The 22,121-nt window shown below is 40.7% G+C and overlaps 1 long non-coding RNA gene across 2 annotated transcripts in view; it reads right to left on the bottom strand.

The window, feature by feature from the left end:
- Positions 1–8,473: 8,473 nt before the first annotated feature.
- LOC143420288 (uncharacterized) overlaps positions 8,474–22,121 on the bottom strand; it is a 135,665-nt gene continuing 122,017 nt past the window's right edge. For both annotated transcript variants that reach the window (XR_013100105.1, XR_013100104.1), the window contains exon 5: positions 8,474–8,699. This is a non-coding gene — a long non-coding RNA (uncharacterized LOC143420288). The remainder of the gene's footprint in view (positions 8,700–22,121) is intronic.

Genomic DNA, 22,121 nt, shown 5'->3' with positions numbered 1-22,121 from the left:
AAACCGCGTCTTAGAACACTTTTCATTGAGCGTGCAAAGATGGCAATAAGCCAAAGTGTTTCGTCAAGGGTTTTTACTAAGGGAAGAGAAGAGGCCCTGAGTGTTGTATTAGTGTGTTTCTCCAGAGCGGCTAGCCCTCTTCCTCAGGTGTGACAGATGTGACAACAAAGTCAGAACAGTCTTTAGCACCTAGAGGTCAGGTGGAGGTAGACTCAGTAAAAACCTTCCTCCTGGTCAGGATCAGGTGCTCTCCTTGGGGACGGGCGATGTGGGAACCCTGATAGCAGCCCTGACCCGGTATAAAGTGTTCATGTCTGTGCGTGAGCGTGCACGTGACCACCAGAAAGGGGGCATCTCCTTTCTGATTGAGACTGATGCATGCCGATTGGTTGCGAGGCCGTGCTCAGCAGCGGCTCAGCAGTGTCAGGTGAAATTAGCAGCCGTCAATAAAAGGACCCTCAGACCTGGGGGATTCATTAGGGACAACCGCCCCCATCTCAGCAAGCTGACAGCCCTTCACACTTCCACCCTTGACTTCCAAACACACACGTGCATGGTAGACACACTCCATTCCCCTCTGTTCCAAATAATGACTCCCAGTGAAAAGTCTCACCAAGTTCAAGGAGGAGCGTGTATCCGTGTGTGTGTGTGAGTGAGTGTTTGTCAGTGCATGTGTGTCCTGGCCCTCTCTGTTTTGCCTGTGAGGACGTGTGTGATGCTACAGGGCCACTTCAGCAAACACCACACCAACTACAAAGCATCATTCACAAGTATCTTCTTCTACACTTCAACAAGCTTGCTGTCTCTTTCAATAAGATAACATCAGAGCAGAATCACTAAAGAAGTTATCTCTCAGTTTTTCATCCTTGTACTGCTTCTTCCTAGTTTTACATTTTGATTGACAGGAAACCCAAATTAGAAAAAAAAATGTTTTGTTATGGTGTCTAGGCATTGATTTTATGATTTATACGGCACCAGGGAAAGTATCATAATACAAACTGTAGTTTGAAGTGTTGTATAGTATAGTGATAGTATTGTCCTTAGCTAACCCTTTAAACATGTGGTTAGATTAGCTAAACAGCTCACCGGATAACAAACATCCACCCAGAACCACCTCTAAATCTCACTAGTGTGCCTTTTTTCAAAAACTCCATTGCTTTTGGACAAGTGCTAAGCAAGTCAAACTGCAGCTTCATACATAAGAAACAGATGAGAGTAAAATTAATAGTCTCATCAACGTCTGGCAAGGAAAATAATAAATGTATCTCCTGAACGTTGTACTGTTTTTTTCTCAAGTTTTGAAAAGACGAAAGGTCATGAAAGAGCTTCTGTGAGACAGACTTACCTGTGATAAATTGATTATGTACATTGCTTGGCAACATGGTTTTTTTGGCATTACTGAACCAAATAAAAATCCATAACAACCTTTCATCACATGCAAGTGCAGGGGACTAGACTCCTGCAGCTCTTCTTTGCTCTGTTTACAGGGTTTAGAAGACCTGGGCTATGGGAGACTTTGGCTAATCACACTTCTTTGCAGACCGTAGCAGGAACAAGAAGACTTTCACCTGTTTTTTTGGTGTGTAGGAAGCACAATATGCCCCCTGACACCTGGGCTTACAACAGGGAGGGGAGAGCTGCAGAAGGTGGAATATCTATTTAAAATTTTTCTCCTTCTTTTTTGAATTTTTAAGATTTCTATCAACAGAAGTTGAAGCTGAAGTCACATATGTATAAAGGAGCAAGGAGCTGTTTCCACTGTGTGCTCTGTTCTACCGCATACATCTAATCAGTGGTGGTATGTCTGCTCACACAGCCAAGCCCAACCTGGAAATGTGCTAATGTAGCCAGAGATTGTATATTAAGTCATTATTGGTACTACAGGGGAACCTGCCGTCTCCAGCTGGACACAGCACTCATGCTACCTGTGAGTTTTGGCGTTATCCCAGATTTGCTCTGCCGAATGAGAAACTGTTTCCAGCCGGCCAGCCTGGCCCAGTCACCCCCACCCTCCTCCTCCTCCTTTTTTTCCTTCTTCTTCTGTTTACGTGTGTCAATAATTTTTATTCCGATCCACTCTCCGAAGTTGCGTCAGCCCCTCCTTCCTTCCTGACTTTTTCTTTTCAGTCCTCAATTCCCAGCATAGATGTCTGTTCACGCTCTTCTCTGCTCTTTTTCTATTTTTTCTCTTTGAAATCGTTTATTTATTAAAGCCTCTAAAACAACTGTAATTTAATACAGGATAAAGGGTGGTACTAAGTAGGTTTTGGTAGGGTTGCATCCAAACCTTTTATGGGGGAACACTGACAAATTATCAAATGTTGGAAAAAAGTCAGGGTCATACATTCAAATGTGTCTCAAATCTGTAGGATGAAAGGGAGTATGCGTGGTTTAAGCATGCATAGTACATCAGCAGAGGGATTTGAAACAGGCTTTTATGCCAGTTTGTACATCTGCACGCATGATCAAAGCTGATGACTTTGAACTAGGGTCCATTTGCCCTCATGAGAACTCTCTTAATCCAGTGCTTCCCAGTTTAGGAGCATGTAGCTGCAACACAGAAGCTCTGCTCATTAGAATTAGAGACATTAGTTACGACCAAAGGAACTCTATTTCACGCACATCTCCCCGACTGACTAAATGAAGCTTTGCAAATCCTCTACAGCTTTTAATAGCTGCCGCTAATATTACAGGTCACAAATGATTGCACCCTGAGACTCAGATTTGGCTGATCAAACACAGACTGAGATTATCAGTGTTATTTACGCTTGTATTTCTCTGGCATAAACACGCATTTATGGAAATGCAATCCTTCTGTGGTAAGACACAGCAATGATTTATGCCGAAATGATTCATGGAAAATGGGGCGGCATATAGGCAGATTCAACCCACAAAAAAGTTGATTTTTTAACTAGCATTTCTTCCCATCCTGTTTCCCAACATAGACGTGGTTCCTGCTAATGCTTACATGTGCATGTATCACAAAGGCTCAGGCTGTGTTTCGGAAACACGAGTGGTCTGTGTACAGAGTACAATGGTTACACCTTTACAAATCAATTATTAAGTCCGGACTAAATAATATGATGCGTGTCTTATTACCCAACAATTCAAAAGCTTTTAGGGGCCTTGCCAAGGAGTAATGGAGCAAACACACGTAATACCATGCAAACACACACACACACACATATTTAAAAATCCCAAATGCACATAATTGGTTTCACACTAGCTCACACGAGTAGAAAACGCACAACTCAAATAAACACAAAGTCACAGGTACTCAATATATCGACTAATTAAAATAAAGGATTACTATGTTGAATGTGTGTGTGGGGGGGAGGAGGAGGGGGGCACCGCTGCCATGCACACAGGCAGGCAAGCAGGCAGGCAGGCCTCACATTGCCCACAGCTACTCGGTAAGGATTCCCGATAAGGAGAATTAGTCAAAACTTGGGAGCTGCCAGTCAGCGCCAATTAAACTTTAATCTTGGGCTGAAACAGGCACAAATAAATTAAACCCTTGTGAGCGGCAATGTGCGCTCTCCTGATAATAGGGGATTGAAGTCGTCTCGAAGCGAGGCTGCATGTTCCCCAGCTCAGCCATGGCAAGCAGTGGTGCAGAGGGAACGGGGGTAAGGCTGGTGACAGAGTGAACTGAAAGGAACTCTCAAAGTTGACAGAAGCATACACACTGATATGCACACAAGGACAGGAACGCACAAATGACAAGAATCCTCGATGCTGGCCAACAGAAAAAAAAAAGAAGAAATTATAGGACTAGCATAATTCGTCTAACATCCCTGATCATTTAAAATGAAGGGAATTTCCTCTTGTGCTACAAGATCCTTTGTCTTCTTTATGACCTTCTAATGCTCCCACATTGTGGATGAATCTATGCAAATATCAATAAAGTTCCTTGCACCTTTTTTTTCATGGTCCAGGCCTAAATATGGTTATTAGAAATGCTACCCAGGCATGCAATTGACCTTTTTTTTCATATCTGCATAAAGCCGATGTATTTATTGTAAATGTCTTTGGACAATCTTGGGCTGGGATCACCTCACAGTGTGTGTTGGAATTTGATAACAAAACCATGCATGATGCTCCCAGTACCAAATGGAAATGATATTTTCAATCACGTTCAGGCGTGGAAAACAGGCTAAAAGTATCAACTTATTAATAATAAAGATAGATCTACTGTTCATATCAGCCAGAGGAAATGCTTTTAATGTTGCAATATTCAAAAGTATGGTTGTCTCCATGCATGCTGTGTAGAGGGGGATATTTCATTAATATTTTTTAATGAATTAGCACCCTTATCTCTATTTCCTGTGCCCGACCTGTGCTAGCCTGGTGTTTAATTTCAAAGTCATTTTCTTGCTATATGAGCATGCAGTTTATGTATTAATGTCATGGGCCTCGTCAGCCAATGCCATGATTTATTCCAGAGTAGCGGTCACATACATTCTAATAACTTAAAAATAAGCCCCAGAGAAATGCTGTAATGAGAAAACAATAACATTAACAATATTAGCAACAATAATGAAAATAATTGCCAGTGAAGCAACAATGGTAATCACACATAGAGAAATACCTCTGTGTTTGACCGAATCGTACACAATTATCATGCATGTGTATATAATATAATTAATTCTATGTCTGAGCCTCTTAGCCTGGGGCGATCAGCATAGAATCAGTTTTGTATGTATAATAGATCAGAGCGCAGTTCATGAATAAAACAAACGTAGGGACTATGCAGCAGTGACTGTGAATGTTTGTCTTTGGACAGCAGAATCAAAGTGAACATGTAATATTGTGATAATCCATACTTGATGAATTCAAGGGGCTGACTTGCCTTAGCTAAGTTCAGCTAATTTCCAGACATGGCTTGCCTCCATAATTGAGTTTCCAATAACATTATGATTATTCCAGCCCACATGATAATTGAATCCAAGGTATTTTTTTTCTTAACACTGCAATATTGTAGATGTGTGATTATTATGCATTTGCATGTAGATTTCAGTGCCTTCCTGAAACTCATCACTTTTCTTCTAACTGGATTTCCTATATTGTAGCATACATTTGGCTCATAACAAATGACGGGATCCCCTCTCCTTATGAGCACAGAGTCAATTATTCCAAAAAGTTCATTTTTATATCAATTTTACCCCACATAATGATATTGCAAAGAAGATTCACCCCCTGAAAAGTCTACTCGAAAAGTCTACCCAGCGCCGACCTGTTTGTCATACTCATTATACGTGAAAAGTGAATATTTTTACTGTTGAACTCATCAAATTCACATCACTGCCAACACTCCTCCCGCGCTTCCAGTCTGATCCTGCTTAAGAAATGCTATCAAACTTAGACACCATGGCCCCAATGCTCATCTGTTGCATAATGTAGACTGTATAGGCAGGAATGGCGCGGGTGTGAATGTAATTTTCATCAGGCTGCTGATAGAGCCCCCACAGATCCAGCCTGTGCATACGGGTAAAGTAGGGGCACAGAACAGAGCAGGGAGCTGGCTGTTGAATATGGGAGTACTGCAGTTTTCTTTTCAGCGGCGCAATGCACTAAATCCCCTTTTCTTACAGCTCTAGGTGAACTAGTTGGCAACTTCAAACTGTACCCTTGCATAAAATGAATTTTTAACAGTGCAACGCTGAGAAGTCAATGCATTCATGCATGCATAGTAGCATAAATTGAGCACCCCCCCCCTACAAGACGCCAAAAAAGTGGGAAATTATTTACCATATTGCCCTCCATCTAAGCCAGCGTCACGCGCAGATTTGTAAGAAAAAGAGTTTTTATTCTGGTGCTGATCAGCACTGATATCGCGCAAGTTCACAGCAAAGAAGTGGGTGGTGTTTCAGCATTAGCGTAGCGTTAGACGCTTGCTCTGACTGCAGCTAGCTGTCACATTGGGGAATGACTGGGCAACTAGTTGATGCTTTAAGCTACTGGGCGCACATGGATGGTTGTGAATGGAAGCTCTATCCATTCTCATCATTTGGAGTAGCCACAGGGCCTGTACAGTGAGGATGGCACCAGCCAAGACATTATGCCAGAGTTTAGCTGTTGTTTTGCATAAATGTTGAATCATGCCAGCGTCCTTTTAGTGTGTAACAACAGCCTGCATTGATATTGATTTAATGCTCACTAATATTTAAACTGCCCTGAGGGATCAATACTGTTGAACATGATTTAATATGGCCTACTAGTACAGATATAAATACAGCCACATAACACAGAAAATCGATTATTTGGTCTCAGATTTAACTTTTTTTTTTTTTTTAAAGAGACAACAACTCTTTCATGTCTTATTTTAAACTGAAAATATTTAATACTTTATTAAATCAAAAATGGCCGCCAGGGATCATCAGTACTGTACAAATACACCAGTAGACATTTTCCTTTCCGTCCTTTTTTAGCGGACATCTATCGTTTCGGAAGTAGACGGAATTCTTGTTGATGAGGAAGAATGGGGAAAGGAAAGGCAGAAATAACGAGCAAAGAGAGGTTGCAACAACTTTTAACAAAACATGACATGCGAATGAGTGCTGAGTCCTCATTTACATATGCTGACATTTTGCGGAGAATATTTCAACGTTGGGCTGAGCTGTAATGAACTCCTGCCAGGGAGCAGTCAAGGAATAATGTTTCCATAAAGGTAACCTGTCCACATCTCCTGCAGGAGAAAGATGTGGAGGAGGAAAAGAGACATTTTTCTCGCTCCCCCTCTCTTCTTCAATGCTGGGTTTTTGGCAACAAAGGGGTATTTTTCTTTCAGCACACTTCATCCATCTTGGCCGATACTGATTTAGTGTATTTTTCCACCCTTTTTACAGGCTAATTGCGCACAGCAATGGTGAATTTGTTAGTGGTGACACCTTGCCTACCCATTGGGAATGCATCTCATTACCGGACGCAATGTCCAGGAACATCAGATATTATTAGCTGTCATTAATCTGCCATATATAGTGAAGGGGGAGAATGGGGAGGAGAGAAGGGCAACAAAGGACACAAAGAGACAAATATGATGGCTGGCAAAGGGTTGTGTGGTAAGGTCAAAGTTCGCAAAGGTTAGCAAGAACCCAGGTGGGCTAGAGGAGGTGGTGGAGATTATGAATGATAGTGTTTGGAGTCTTAACTGAAAATAAACCTAATGATTGTTGCAGCACACAAATGCAATGCAACTTTATTTTCTCCACCTGCACACACGGCTTTAGATTTGACTTGCTCACTTAGCAAACAAGTAAAAAAAAGTAAACACTGGAATGACAGGATTTTGTTTACCACAGCAATTCCAAAAAGACAGGAACAAAGTCTCATGCTTGCTACTTCAATGCAAAGAAGAAGAAAATGACACACATATAAATGCATTCCTAGCTCATAATTTCAATAAGTAAATGTCTCGTTGCCAATGCACTTCTTTTATTTATGACTTCCAACTCCATTGTACTAAAATATTTACATCAATAATATTCAGATGATTGTATTTAATAACTTTTAGTATTAAATGTGTGTCATAATATCCCCCAATTTCATTTAAGGTGCTGTGGACTTGCTTTAAGTCCTACAGTGACTGAACAGAGAATGCAGATGTGTTTTTCTCCTTTTTTCTCTTTATAAACAGATCAACTATTGGGTCTGCTTTTGTCATGTTTCAAACTGCGTTTTGTTCTCAAATCCCATTTGACTAAAATGAATATGACAACCCTAAACTAGATTTTCAGAACAAATTCAGTCTCTTTCAATGCGGCCTGATTGTTGCCCAAAAGAGTGTGCTTCTTTCACACATATGTTTGATTTGATACAGCATCTTTGGCTGTTTTTCCCGCACAGCCCCGCCTGAAGACTGCTACATGCATACTAGATAGGATTACACCATCTAAGCAGATTTCGTTGTGGAAGGGTTAACACAGATCCCCCTGCTTTGCCGAACAAACAGGACACCATCTGAAGACACAGGAACTAACTAGGCTCTCATTAAGACCATTTTCTTTTCTTTTTTCTCTCTCCTCTAGAGTTGACGGGGGGGGGGGGGGGGGGGGGGGGGGGGGGGGTGGTTCTGTCCTGCTTTTTTGTGTAGAAGAAGCACGTTGCAGCCTCCTGCCGCGTCGCCTGGCTCTTTGAGTGAGATGGAGTATATGGCCTAATGACTAAAAGTTCCTCTATAAAAAGTATACAGCACAGCTCCCTGCAAATTGAGTTTCCTCTTTGTGCCAATTGAGGGTGGTTTATGTAGGCTGCGGGGAGTTCCTTTGAACTCTCATTCCAAAAAAACCTCCAGATTCCTGGGTAACCCCCCCACGCCTTTCCTATTTCTCTCCCACCAGTAGTTCAAATAGAGGAAGAGGTGGCTGCTGTCTCAGACACCCAAATTTACGCCACATTTATGCAAAGAGCAACAATCGAGACATAATGTGAGTGAGAAAAAGAAAACATGTCAAAATGAGGTTAGGATTCTTCTTTATTGGTAATAAATGAGTTTATAAATTGAACTTTATTGGTGTTTACATAAGAGCATGTCTGGAAAAAAAAGTCATTACACACAATAATGGTGTCTGTATTTAAAGTCATATCTTCACAGAAGACAAACGTCCTTTAGTTTCTTGACGGGAGAAGAAAACAAAAAACGTGGCGAAATGTGGCGAGGAATGCAACCATGACATCAGTCAGAAAATGATCTTTAATGTCTGAAAAAATAAAGAAAAATGTAATGTTAACATAATAAAGTCAATCCCTGTTTAATTAATGAATTTCTTCAAAACTAAAGCAGCAGAATAATTCTCCAGTCTCCAAATTCCTCTCCTGTTTAACTTTTTCCTCATAACGGGTTTTATAAAAAAATAAAACATATATAAATTAAGAAGCCCTGCTTGCAATAAGAACTTGCCAAGAGGTACTTGCTGCCTGTTTTTTTGTCCTCAGCTATCTTTATTGCCAAAAGCGAATGTTGGCGGCATCCCATGTGGAAGCAATGGGGGCCCTGATGCCCAGGACTCAGCCAAGTGGCAGCGTTTGTTTTCCATGTTGGGGGCATGAAAGCTGGGCTCGTTCTACACTAATCAAAACCCCCCAAAAAAGGTCTCAGTATAAATCCTGAGACCTCTTCTTCTTCTCCTTCTTTTCCCCCACCCCACCATTTTCACAATTATGCACATGCATTGCCATAAATCTAATGCGCTTTCATGATCTGTGGGTGCGGAGTACATAAAACGTGTTTGCCGGATTTGCATACAAACATACTTATTCTAAATCCCCCTCAGAAGTTGTAAATGATTGTCTTTTCCTGAAATACATCTCAGCAAATTGTATTTGGGCATGTTTATGAATCCTATTATGGCATGGGTTTTATCATATTTTGTGGACAGTGATGGCTTCTCAGCATAGCTGTTAAGAAGAGGGAGAGTTGGGCCTTGGGCGATAGACTTTGTCATTTGTTTCAGATGGGCGCTGGATTCCCCTTCATTGCTCTATGACAGGTTCACGGTACCAAGATGGATCTCTGCTAAGTCTATGCAAGAAGAGTAATTCAGTAACTACTGTCTACTGGATGAAAGAGGCTTCACTTACTGTTCATTTGGTCTTTGGTGCAGCACTTTTGAAGGCATTATTTGCAAACCTTTGATTGTGGCCTTTTCAATTCCCCCTTCTTTTTTTATACCCTGTAAACATCGTGACATAATCGAGTGAACGGTTGCATAATAAGGCCTCTATAAAGCAGCATTTATCAAGCGCTGGAGAGCTTCTGGGCAGGGAAGAGTAGGAAGACTTTGTTAGCTGTGCCTGAGAGGCCTGGCCTGCCAGAGAGATTGTAATATCTCCTTGCTGTGCTTCCCTGAAGCATCTGAACAGCCAGCGTAAAGTACTGATGGCATATACTATCAGGAAGTAAATAACAACCCAGGTTGGATTAGTCTTGCTTAATAAAAAAATAGGAGTACCACATCTTGTTTCAGGTAGTAGTCTTAGCTTTGAATGTTAATCACATTACTTAGTAAATCATGAACATGTCAGCAGTGTCAGGCGTTTGAAATATTTTTCTCACTGCCTTTTTTCCTTGTTTTATCTGGTTGGGCCAGCTGAGCTCATCGAGTCTGTCAGAATCAGCCATTAATTGGTGGGACAAGCTGTTGAGTGGGAAGGTCATAAACATTTCAAGTGTTATAAAACTTTCATTAAGTTCTCACGATATCGCGCCAGTGAATGACCCACTTGCTCTCTCGCTCTCTTTTTTTTTTTTTTTTGTCTGGGCGGCGTTGAAGAGGGGAATGATTGCGAACAAGCGGCCTCTTTGTGGCGGAGGGAGCCTTTTTCAAACTGTCTCGGCCTCTTGACTCGTCCTAAGCCAGAGATCAGAGCTTGGAAAGTGGCAAAACAAAGGGCTGATTTAATGAGATTGTAAAACAGGCCGAGGAGAAGGAGGGGGTTACCAAATAGCCAGACTGCCAGCTCTGGTCCATTTCAAAAGGTCTTTTCAGGATCTCTTCTAAGCCGTCTCAATATGAGCAAGAGGGAAAAAAAAATCAAAGGACTCCGAATGCTTCGACAGATTTTGACATGAAGAAGATGTGGATATTTGCCTGCTGTTTTCCACACAAAGTGGTCGCATTCCTGAAAAAAAAAAATAGCACCGCATTTCTTTTTTTTTTTGCACTTGTGAATAAATTCCTGCAGTCAAATTAATATTACAGCAATTTGTCTCCTAGTTACAATTAGATTATTTTTTAAATGAGGGTGACTGAAAATATAAATCAATTAAGAAAAATCAATTACACTTGGAACAAGTCCTTACAACCGCTTTCAGCTTCAGATCAGTTCGCTTCTCAAAGAGTGCAAAAAAAACGCCGGGCCTTGTTTGATCTGAAAAAAATAAATAAATAAACGAACCTACCAATTATGATAGTCATAAGGCGGGACTTCTTGTTGTTTACACACACCCTATAAATAGTCACCGGCATACGTCACAAAGGAAACAACATTCTCATTCATGTCTCTGGCTTCTTACTTGCTTTTTCTCATGTTTATCGCTATAAATCTGTCACGTATCTTCTCCCTCCAAAAATCTCTGTGGAATTAGACCATTTAACCCCTCCTCAGTTGTCAGTAGAGGAGGGGGGTGAGCAGAGCAATGGTAGGAGGGGCAGGGGAGGAGAGGAATGAAAACAAGCCAGAGTTGAAGCGATAACCATCAGGGTCCTAAACCCATTATCTGGCCCCTGTCCACTGTTGAGTGTCAGGAGTCACACCCAGGTCCAAGTTAGCCTGGAGCTGTTGACCTGATGGTCTCCGCTGACATTTCCATTCAGATGAATGGCTCTTCGCTGCATGCTAGGAAGTGTCCAGTTTGACCCCTACCTGCCCCAAGATTCCCTCTCTTATTAACTGGGCTGTGGCCCTCTGTCTAACCTGTATTCTACTGCCTATCACCCCCTCCCCAGCTGTGAGGCTCTGAAGGCTGAGCCGTCTTCAGTAATAATGGAGGACAAATGAAGCCAGGCGGCCCTAATGGTGGTGGTTTTTAATGACACTGAGCTTTTGTGCTCCTTTCATTTAGACAAGAAGCGAGAGATGAGGAGGCAAACTGCCGCAGCACTGCGACAGTAAAACTGTGGTGAGTGGCGCACCCTCATTTTAAGGTTATAGGACACAGTTAAGTTCCTGGCACAGGCAGACGTGCAAGTAATGGGCTCGTTGGGGGAACTGTGCCTTGTACAGCTGTTTCTTTTATGCTCCTTAATTTGCTCGGAGGAGAAAATAAAGCATGTGATTGTGTCTTTAAGGAGGCCCATGGACTTGAGAGACCAAATACCAAAAGGACCATCATAGGTGCACTGTAGTTAACCAATGTAATTAGCAAGAACACAAGTAATCAGTCCGGGGAAGTGTGTCATTAAACGGCATCCCTCCATGATTAATTTGCCGCTCATAACGACGAAATGAACCTTCTCTGTGTCCTTAATGACCCTGGTTAATCTTTTAAAGAAACGGAGAGGAGAGCAGACAACGAGAGGGAGCAGAGGGAAGCTTGACAGCGAGAGAGGAACCAGATATTGATTGCTTCCATCAATTGTTTGCGGCGTTATATAATTTCTGCCAAACCCAAACTGGACCACTGAAATGCTATTTCAAGTGGTTTTGGAGAGTGGTTAAGCAGCAACAGACACTTAAACAGATCCAGCTCCCAGTGATCTGTTTTGTCGGATAAATCCCTCTTACAAAGAGAACAGAGGCAGCACATGGTGCCCAGCATCTCGCATCGTGCTCTCTAAAGTGGAGGTGGCAAAAAAAAGATTAGTGCGGGGAAAAAGAACCCCTATTACACGCCCCGTTGCATAATTAAACACACCTCTATGTAATTCATTCTGCAGCGGAGTACATATTTGTCTTAGTTATTTTTTCATACGCTATGATAAAGCAGAATTAACCATTTGAATTAATCATGGGAATTAAAGCTTTTATAGGTCCTTGCGTCCAGCCAGCTGCACTGGCCATGGCCTGCCTGCTTAACACCAGAAGTGCCAAGCATATGCTCGTTGGAAGGAGGAGGGCTGATAGGAAGGCCTGGGTGGGCAGGGAGGAGGTCCCTGTGGAGCCCTTCACAATGAAACACAATATCCTCCTCCTCAGACGCGTGCAATGACTTAAACACTCCATTGTATTAAATATGAATGAGGTTCCCTATTGTCCTGGTGCGGGCGAGCGGGGAGACAGTGTTGTCGATTAGCCACATGATTAAGCAGATGACACGGTAGGGGCCACAGAGGTAAATAAAGGCCGCCTTCTGTCATTTCCTCATCCCCAAGGGGGCCCCCCCGACGCCTCTTCACAAAACTTAGCACTGTTAAAGCCAATTGACAGAAAAAGTGATAATGTATGACTGTGAAAACAGCTGAGTGACAGAAAGGAGGGAGGGGACGGACAGAGAGGGAGATTAACTGGCTTGGAAGTGGATTTGAGGGAAGGGGAGAAAGTGAGGTGAGAGGAAAGAAGGAAGAGAATTTAGAGAGGGACAAGAGAAATCCGAGTGATGAACAAATAAAACAAACAAACAAAAAAAACCACAGAGAAGGTGATGATGTTACTGAGGAAGAGGAATGTGAGAAAAAGAGAAGGGCAACATGAGGTTGGGGAGTTACAATAAGAAGTGCCTTTGATTAAACAGGCAGGATAATTCAGTCATGCTCCATGTCAGGTGTTTATTATCACATTGTAGCATTTGCATGTGAAAAAGACGCTAGCGCTTGCTTCGCCCCGGCCCTTTTTCCTGCCTTTTGATTGGCTGACAGCGCATCTGCGCTACACTGTTGCAAAGCCCCCCTGTTAGGAGTGCATGAACCCATTCAAGGCTATTCACAGAGGGCCCAATATGTCAAACGGTTATTATTGGCAGCGTTAGCCAGGGAAACAAATAGAGGCGGAGAGCCTCATAATGAAAGGGAATAAATTGTTTTAATCAATTCTCCTCATTAATCAATTTGGAGCAATATGTCAAAGGCACAGCCCCAGATGATACTGCTGACAAGTCACATAAAGCATTATTTTGTAAATTCTTCAAATTTCAAGTAATATTAAATTAAGGGATATCTCTTTGTTTTTCCTATTATTACTAATGTTTTTATTATTGGTAATATGGATGCAGTATAAATTAAAATGTCAAAGGTAATCTCACCACAAAGAAAACCGCCAAAAGCCATAACTTAGACGATCTTCTTGTCATTTCTTCTGTAGCTATTAACCTCTCTTTACTCGCCCTTCCTTGAATCCCCATGTTGGTGAAAAGTTTGCCACTTGCATAGTTTTACCTACAATGTGTCACTTTTGAAAGATTTAACCGACTCCCCCGTCTAAGCCTCCCCCTCCCTCTACCCACAACGCCCACTAGCCCCCACCTATCCCGTCGCGGGACATTCAGGTAACTAATCTGCCTTTAAATATGTCTCGAAGGAAGCTCGGCTAATTAGTATCGGAATTTACTGCCTTCACTTTTATTGACTTGTCCTACTTCTCCGATAATTAACTAATGAGTAAAGTAATGAGCTATGTCGTTCAGTCTTGCTGTTCAATTAGGGTGCAGAATCAATTATTGAAAATAGTTTCTGATGCCAACACCGCCTGGTATGGCGATTGCATGCAGAGAGGGGACAATGCTGATATGACCAAAGGGAAGGAACGTTGTAATGTTATTAACTGCTTTGAGTGAATATCGCACCTGAAATAAAGGCTTCACCTTCCATCAAGTTGAAGTGAAAGCAAGAAGTGAACCTTGTCTTGTCACGTTTTCTAACTCTTATTAATTTGTATGTTCAGAGTTGCTGACAAAACATGAGCATGCACCAGGCCTCTGCAGTATGTAACCCAACACGAGCCTCCACTCCAAAAACCCAGTGGAGCTGGAGCTGTATGAGGTCTCTCAGTAAACAAAGTGTCATTGAGGTATTTCCGAGCTTAACAAAAACATTGGGTTCATTATAGAAAATTAATTAGAGTAACACGCTCCCAAGTGTTTTGGCTGATAATGAACTCTCTATCTTGTCAGGCCAATTTAGTCTGATGCTCTTTGATAATTATGTTTACATCAAAATCAATGCCCCTTGTGATGAAATGGAGCCTATTACAATTCATCATGTGATTCAATATTATACGAAGGCAATACAATAAAGTTATGTTCTTTGTGACAGCAATGTTTTCAAAGTTGCGATGTGTATGTGTGCGTGGTTGTGGGGTTTTTGCAATCCATGTAATTGGTTATTAAGTTACTTATTCAAATGAGCAGTACTGTTAAAATTGTACCTTTTTTAGGACAAGCTTTAACGAGGCACCGGTATTATGACTGGCTTTAACTTAATGTTAAGGTTCTTGTGTAAGCTTTTATCTAAATTCCTCATTGTGCTGGTTATGTGGTCTATTAGCTAATATTACCTTGTTGTGCAGTAAGGTACAGTAAGGTGGGCCGTACATCCTCTGGACAATACAACCAGCAAGAGTTTTCAATGTTACTGCAAAAGTAGGTAGAAGAGAGGAAATTCATGAACTCATTTCCTCAATCCTGAAACAATCTAGAGTGATTACACTGACTCTGCACACGCTCATTAGGATTCTGTCTGTGCCAGTGGAGGAAATGGAGGGTTAGTTAACTTCTGCAGAATTTCTCAAGGACAAAACTGATTTTATGATAAGGAAGTTACTTTTTGGATGTGTAGTAATTTTCTTCTGCTACCCAAAGTTAGTTTCTGTGAATTTAAACTCACGTCACTTTTAGCTTCAAGTGCACTGATAAAAAAATGAAAAAAAAAATTCATGCTATCTAGAATACAAGATTGTAACATGGATGTCATAGTGAGGGTAATAGTAACAGACATGCAATTATCCTGTTTGTATTGATGTCATACTTTATTATATTACATTAGAACATACAGATATAAATGTCATGCTTTTTGCTATGTTGCTTTTAAATAATTCTCCACATGATCTTATTATTTTATTTGAGTAAGCTCTATCATTTAGTCTGGTAATATCCTAACATCTATAAATATCTTTTGTGTTTGTAAAAGTAAGTTAGGTTAGAAACACTTTTTTAAATCATTAAAGCTCATTTGTTAAGTTAGTTATTAAATAGTTAAAATTCTTCTGCAAAAATTGAAATGTTTCTCCTTGAATGCAAAACCAACAATACCCATCAAATTTAAAAGAACATACTAAACACTTTTAAAGTGACATTGTTAGATACTACTATAGTAATGTTATTAATTTAAAGACTGCTCTTGTTTGATATGTTTTCAGACAGGCTCCTGCAGCATTAACTTTACTTGAGAAATTCTAAAGAAGCTACTTTTTGGATGTATAGTAATTTTTATCTGCTAACAAAAGTTAAAGCTAAAAGTTAAAACACCGATTTTATCCGTCTGATGAAACATGAACACTTTGTGCTAATATAGGTAGAACATTTACATGGTTTACTAAACATTTAATTCAATTTTATGTAATAATATCACTTAAAAGTACAAAAATTAGACAACAGTACTAACTACTAGACCACTATAGCACTTGACTGCTTGCATTAAAATGAATACTGCCTTGTTCATATTAGTGAAAGTACACCGACTGTACTGTTAGTTAGTGTATATGTTCTCCTTTTAGCAAAAGATGACTAAGTGTATTTCAAGCAGTCTGTAAGATGTGAAAGAAAATGTATAACAGATGTTATAATAGCCCGAGGCCTCCCACAAGTTATTTTTCTTACAAAACAGCACTGTTATAAAAAGGTAGCAACCCTTTTAATGGCGAAAATCTTGCAATGTGAAGTTGTAATTTTTAAAAGTAATGTTACTGAATTGTTTGTTACATCAAGCTCTAAATTCAATATGACTTTGCCATCACAGTGTAAGGCGTATAGGTGACAGAACAGGAAAATTCTACCACTTTACGACATTCGAAAAGAAGCCTGGGAAAGGATACCGGCGTGATTTAAGTAACAGTGTTGGAAAATTTAAAGGACTTGTGGATTCATGCCAGTACTGGTTGGTGTAACCGTGGTGGAAACATGAATAAAGATAGTTGGATGAACTCCCAGTTTTTCATGGCTGAGTCATTGTTTTTAAAAATGTCCACATGAAGGCACATGTATAGTGTGTCTTATGCAACAGCAGTGACAGGAACTGTAGTGTGCATGTACTATAAGTATACCTGTGTGTGTGTGCAGTTTGATTCCACTGCTTAGCTTTTCTGCTAGTAAGCCCACAGATCATAAAAAAAACGGTTCTACTGATAATTAAAGCAATGAAGTTGATGTTTGATGTTGATGAATGATTAAACAAAGACAGGAGGTATAAACACTAATTAAGTGGGTTTTGCATAACATCAGAATTATGAAAAAAAACAGGAAAAAAGCTGAAGCACGAGCATTCGGAGAGGGGAATGGGACGAAAGAGGTGGATTAAGGTCCTGCAGAAGGAGAGAAGAGGGGAAGACACAGAAACATCCCACCACAGTGTTTTGGAGGTATCAATATTCTATTAATATTCACAATGCCAGAGGTCTGGTATGGTCTGGTATGCCAGTCAGTGCTGAGCCGATGTGACAGGCTCCCGGAAAGACGCTAAAGCCAAGGACATTAAATTCCCCCTGACAGCAACCTTGGAGACCGTCCCAGGCACGCGTCGCTTCGACTGCGGTAAATCAGAGAAATAAACTCAAAAGAACATAATGGAGTCGGCTCTCATCATTATTATGACAAGCAGGTTTATTTAGTGTACAGTTGGCTCTCCTTCAGTGTCTATGCGTGTTTGTGTGTGTTTGTGCTTGCCTTGCTAAGCTTTAATGAGCCAACCAAGAGTCACTGTCAACTGTCATAAATTCCTGTGCTAAAGCCGTCGTTGGACTTTCCACGTGGTAATGCCAAAAGATTATGAAGAAATTAACTCGAAAGCAATCAAAAAGCCACACTCATAAACAAAAATTAATAAATGAACACCTAGTGCTTACTTGCAGATGAAGGAAATGTGTCATTCAGTAAATGACACACATTCACCCGGGAGGGTCATACTGATTAGATTCCCAAACCAAAATATTAGCGCATAACGTTTTTGTGATTTTATGATTTTCCGTTATTGCGTCAAATATATACATCTTCACGTCGCATTACTGCATTCTGAATTCCAGTATATGAAGAATTTATTGCAACAGAGACATCACAGCTAGCACACTTGGAACAATACAGATTTAACCTTTGGCCATTTTCTTATGTAGGGATCCAAGATGACACATTTCTCGGTAATTCATTTTGTGGCATACAGTATGTAGATCATGGGCTTTATGATTCCAGAGATGGGGAGAACCCTTATACCTCCCTGCCAACTACATACTGTATTTGTTTTTCTGATTATATCCACAAAATGAGAAATAAAACAACAGCTTATGGCACTGCAGACAGCCTCAAGCGAGCTATCTGGGGGTCCTCTATCATCCGTGCCTTCCACCCCCCACCCCACCCCTCCTTATAATAGAAGCCTTGGCCAAACCTTATCATCACTCCTTCTATTTGAATAGTATCACATGCTGGCCAGAGGAAATGGAGATGTCATAAAAAATTGTATTGATTTTTTTTGTACTTGTTGTCGCCATACATTAATTTCACCAAATAACTATAGCGCTCCTGTTTTAAGCCTGGCTTTTGTGGAATGTGTCATTTATTTTTTTTCTCTCCCCTCAATATGTCGTAACAGATTCTGGTGACGTTATCTTTCAAGTACAGCGTGACTGATCCTTCTGCGTCTTGTCAGTCTCCTGAAAGAAAGGCCTTTTTGACATGCACAACCACACTGCAGCAGGATTAAATGTGGCATGCTGAACAGTAGACTGTAGATGACCTCCTAGTCCCATCCAAGGACTGTGGCTCTTTTAGTTTGCGTGCGTGTACGTCTGTGTAAATGAAGATGGGCACTTCTATAGGACATATCTGTATTTATTACCTGTTTTTCCTTGTAAGAAACCTGCCTGCTTGTACTCACTGTGCGAGTGTTGTTCCTGTGTGTGTGTGATGTTCCACAATGACAAATTCACACCTTCTAAAGACAGAACCAATGTCCACACACTTAGGCTGTTGTCCTTATACCCCCTTCACCAACGCCAGTTTCTCCTCTCCGGGTCACCTGGTGTAAGCAGGTGAGAAGCTCTGTGGAGGTGTAAGTGTGTGTATGTGTTTACCTTTAACTCTAGCCAGACACATCTGTCAGGTGTCAGTCAGAGGGATTTAGCAGGGCACAAGCACTGCTGTGAGCTTTGTTGTGCCAGAAACAGTTTATTCATTAAATAGGGGAGTTGTATATACATGTTTTTGTTCTTAACAAATGTGTGTATATCTCTGTATGTATACAAGAGTTTGTGTAAGGTCAGTTTATGTTTGTCACCTCTGTCACACACATATTAAACACACAAGCACAGCAAAGATTATTCCATACGCAGTATAAGCAACCCCCACCGCCCCTCTAACAACACTCAGCACAAACTAGTGACACAAAGAGGCACCAATGAGGAGGTCAGCACAAAAGAAAAAAAAATCAGAAGGGGTCAGCATATGTCCAGTCGGCGTACAACACCTCGCAAGACAACTGTCCCAACCAAGCAGATTGGGTCTCTCCTACAGCTTCAGTGTGGTGTGGTGCACGGCTGTGTGTGTGTGTGCACGTGTGGGCATGCATGCGATGCTTTTCATTGTACAGTGCGTGCATGTACTGACCCATGTCACGTACAATACTGCACAAGTGAAGATGGGGCAGAATAGCAGGAGAGCTGCATGGGCAGATTTGGGTGTTGCCCCCAGGGTGTGTGCTGTGGTCTCCATAAGCACTGACGTGACAGGCCTTAGACCCATATTTTTGTGCCTTGATTATACTGCAGGTCCAGGTAATGAGGTTGGAGGGATAGTCCTGAATTTTATCTCCAGTACGGAGCATGTTTAATTCAGACAAGAACCTCTCGACTCATTAAGGCTATGAGAGAGAGAAGGAGAGAAGACAGTAGCTGCGGTGCTCGCAACTAATTCAGGCACAATGGACAAGACAGTCTTTAACAGATATATTGAGACATCGTTCTATACCGATATGTTTTAAAACATGGCTTTAAAATAGAGACGATTTATAATGACAATTTTTAACATTCTTTATATGAAATATAGAAATTGAAGTTAGGAAATAGAAACAGAGAAGTGTTTAAAGTCTTTTGTACACCCTCTGAAACAAGTAACACTTTACTGGAAAAGTGAAAAATGGATTAAAGAAAAATAATCTGGAGAATCTGTTGGAAATCTTCTCGGTGAATGCCGACTTTTACAAAGCATAGGGTTTGTCTTTATAATAAAACCTCAGTCGTTAGGTCAGTCAGTGGCACAGCAAAGACGTAACATCAATGGCTACAGCACACTACAGTCATGGATGTGGGTCCCTATTTGTTGTTTATGTTCTGCCTTCCGCCACAGCCACTGATCCATCCAAAGTTAATCACTCCAAACAGCATTGCAATTAGTGCAGTTTGGAGTCAAACATCCATCTCCTAGTCTATCTATCACCATTTTTTTTCTCTATGTGGTAATATTCCCCAATTAAAGGATTATTGTAGCCTACTTCATCAAGGGCTAAAGTAATCAAGATTAATCTCAGTGAGCTGACACGCGCTGTTTGCTAAGGAACACACAGAACAATTGCTCTGGGCGAGCATCATTAGGAAATGCAATAAAATTAGGCAAACTGATTATATTTCAGAACTGGGGAGCAAAATAAAAACACAATTTGGGGAGGGCTTCAATTATGGTGGCAGCGCTTGCTTGTTTGAACATCAGCTATTAAACCACTTTACAGTTGTTGCAAGTTTTCATCCACACAGGACACATGTGCACTCGTATACAGGTGTTTGTCTTCTTTTTTCTTAGGTTGCATATATCTGTCCTCCTCTAGAAGGCACATTCTTGTATATATTTTATTCATGCAGGAAGGCTAACTGCAAACTACTTTCAGCCAGTTATTGACACTGATTTGATCTTAGCCAACGGCTGCAGCTATCATTTAAGGCTTCTTTGTCAATTGGTATCTAATAGGGGTTAAGTGTTTCGAAATCTGTCTTTTGAGGAAAACACCACCAGAAGGGAAGATTTAATTTAACTACAGCTCAGATGGAAAAAGGAGTGCAATATGAGCACTGCTGGATTTTTTTTTAACTTATGTGCACGTAAGTTTTAAATTGCATTTGCATTTAGGTTTGTGTGAGAATTCACTGGGTGCTGTCTTTGTGTTTGGTTTATTTTTCTGTGTTTCCCAGTAGCTTGGTGGGGTATACCAGGACAATCTATTTATGTCATTCATGGCCACTCAGTAGTGAACAATACTCTGAAACACACACTGTGATTTGCCGGTTAGCAGTGAAACCGTTTTAAATGCTTATTAATCTTGCCTAAGGCAAAACTCTTCCTCCTCCTCTTTCCCCAAAATGGGAAAATGAATGAAAATACATGGAAATATGAAAAATACCTTATCTTATCACTGGATGGAGGTAATATTGTGTGATCCCTTGCTGAAATAGCTCTGAACATTCCATGAATATATTTTGAATATTCCCATCGCCTATGTTTGAATTGATGTACAGCAGTGTGTACAGGGATTTGTGTTGTGTGTCACCCTTATCACAACATTTTCCCAATCAACGCTGACAAGAAGGACCACTTTCCAGTCATTTAGACTGGCTGAGGGAATGAAACGGAACGCCCTTATTGTTTTTCCTCAGCAGACATATCCTCGACTCTCTTCCTTACCTTGGATTATTGCATGTGGCAACAGACAAAAGCTTAGCTTAGCTGACTGACATAAGTGTTGATGTGCAAAATAGAGATACGTTATGTCTGCATCCGACACCTCCGCTTTTCATAAGATGCGGCAAAGCAATAGATGAAGGTGTATATCCAAAAAAAAAAGCTTTTTGTTTTGCTTGAAATACGGGCTAAGGAGAGAAATTTATATTTAATGTATTCTCTATTGTAGGCATCACATTTTAAGGTATTCCGTTCAACAGGTCCTTTGCTGTCACTGGATGCAGTTAGAAGATCCTGTGTTTTCCTCATTTGTGGCTAAAGCTTTTAAAATGTGTCTTTTAACTTATTGTATAAACCAGGCCATACATTTTATGCCTAAATTTAACCAAACAGAGACAGAAAAAAAGTCACAAAGAAAAATCTCTTAAGTACAGTAGAGTAATTATGAACACTGACTACACCTTCTTCTTCTTCTAGAAAAAGCTTTTTTTGGAGCATGTTGGAAAAAGATACTAAAACAACTACAACTTGCATTAAAATGTGATTGCTTTGACTAAATATCACATTACAACTACTGTAGTTTGGAATGAAGAGACCCCTTTGTGGATGTAACCACAAGTCTACCTCAAGTTGTAATCCAGTAGTAAAACCCGAGACTGCATTATATTACATTAGAAAACATGTAAAACCGTTCTGTGGCTGTCAGTTGTTAAATTAGTAGCTTGCTCGTTACATTATTTCTAAATAACAAACATGCAGAATACTAAATGTTGCAGCTTGTATGAAATGTGGCTCACCATATTAGCTCTACGTTGAA

This window comes from Maylandia zebra, linkage group LG9, assembly GCF_041146795.1.
Source record: "Maylandia zebra isolate NMK-2024a linkage group LG9, Mzebra_GT3a, whole genome shotgun sequence".
In the NCBI taxonomy this organism is placed as follows: Eukaryota; Metazoa; Chordata; class Actinopteri; order Cichliformes; family Cichlidae; genus Maylandia; species Maylandia zebra.
This window is presented reverse-complemented; position numbering and strand designations above follow the sequence as displayed.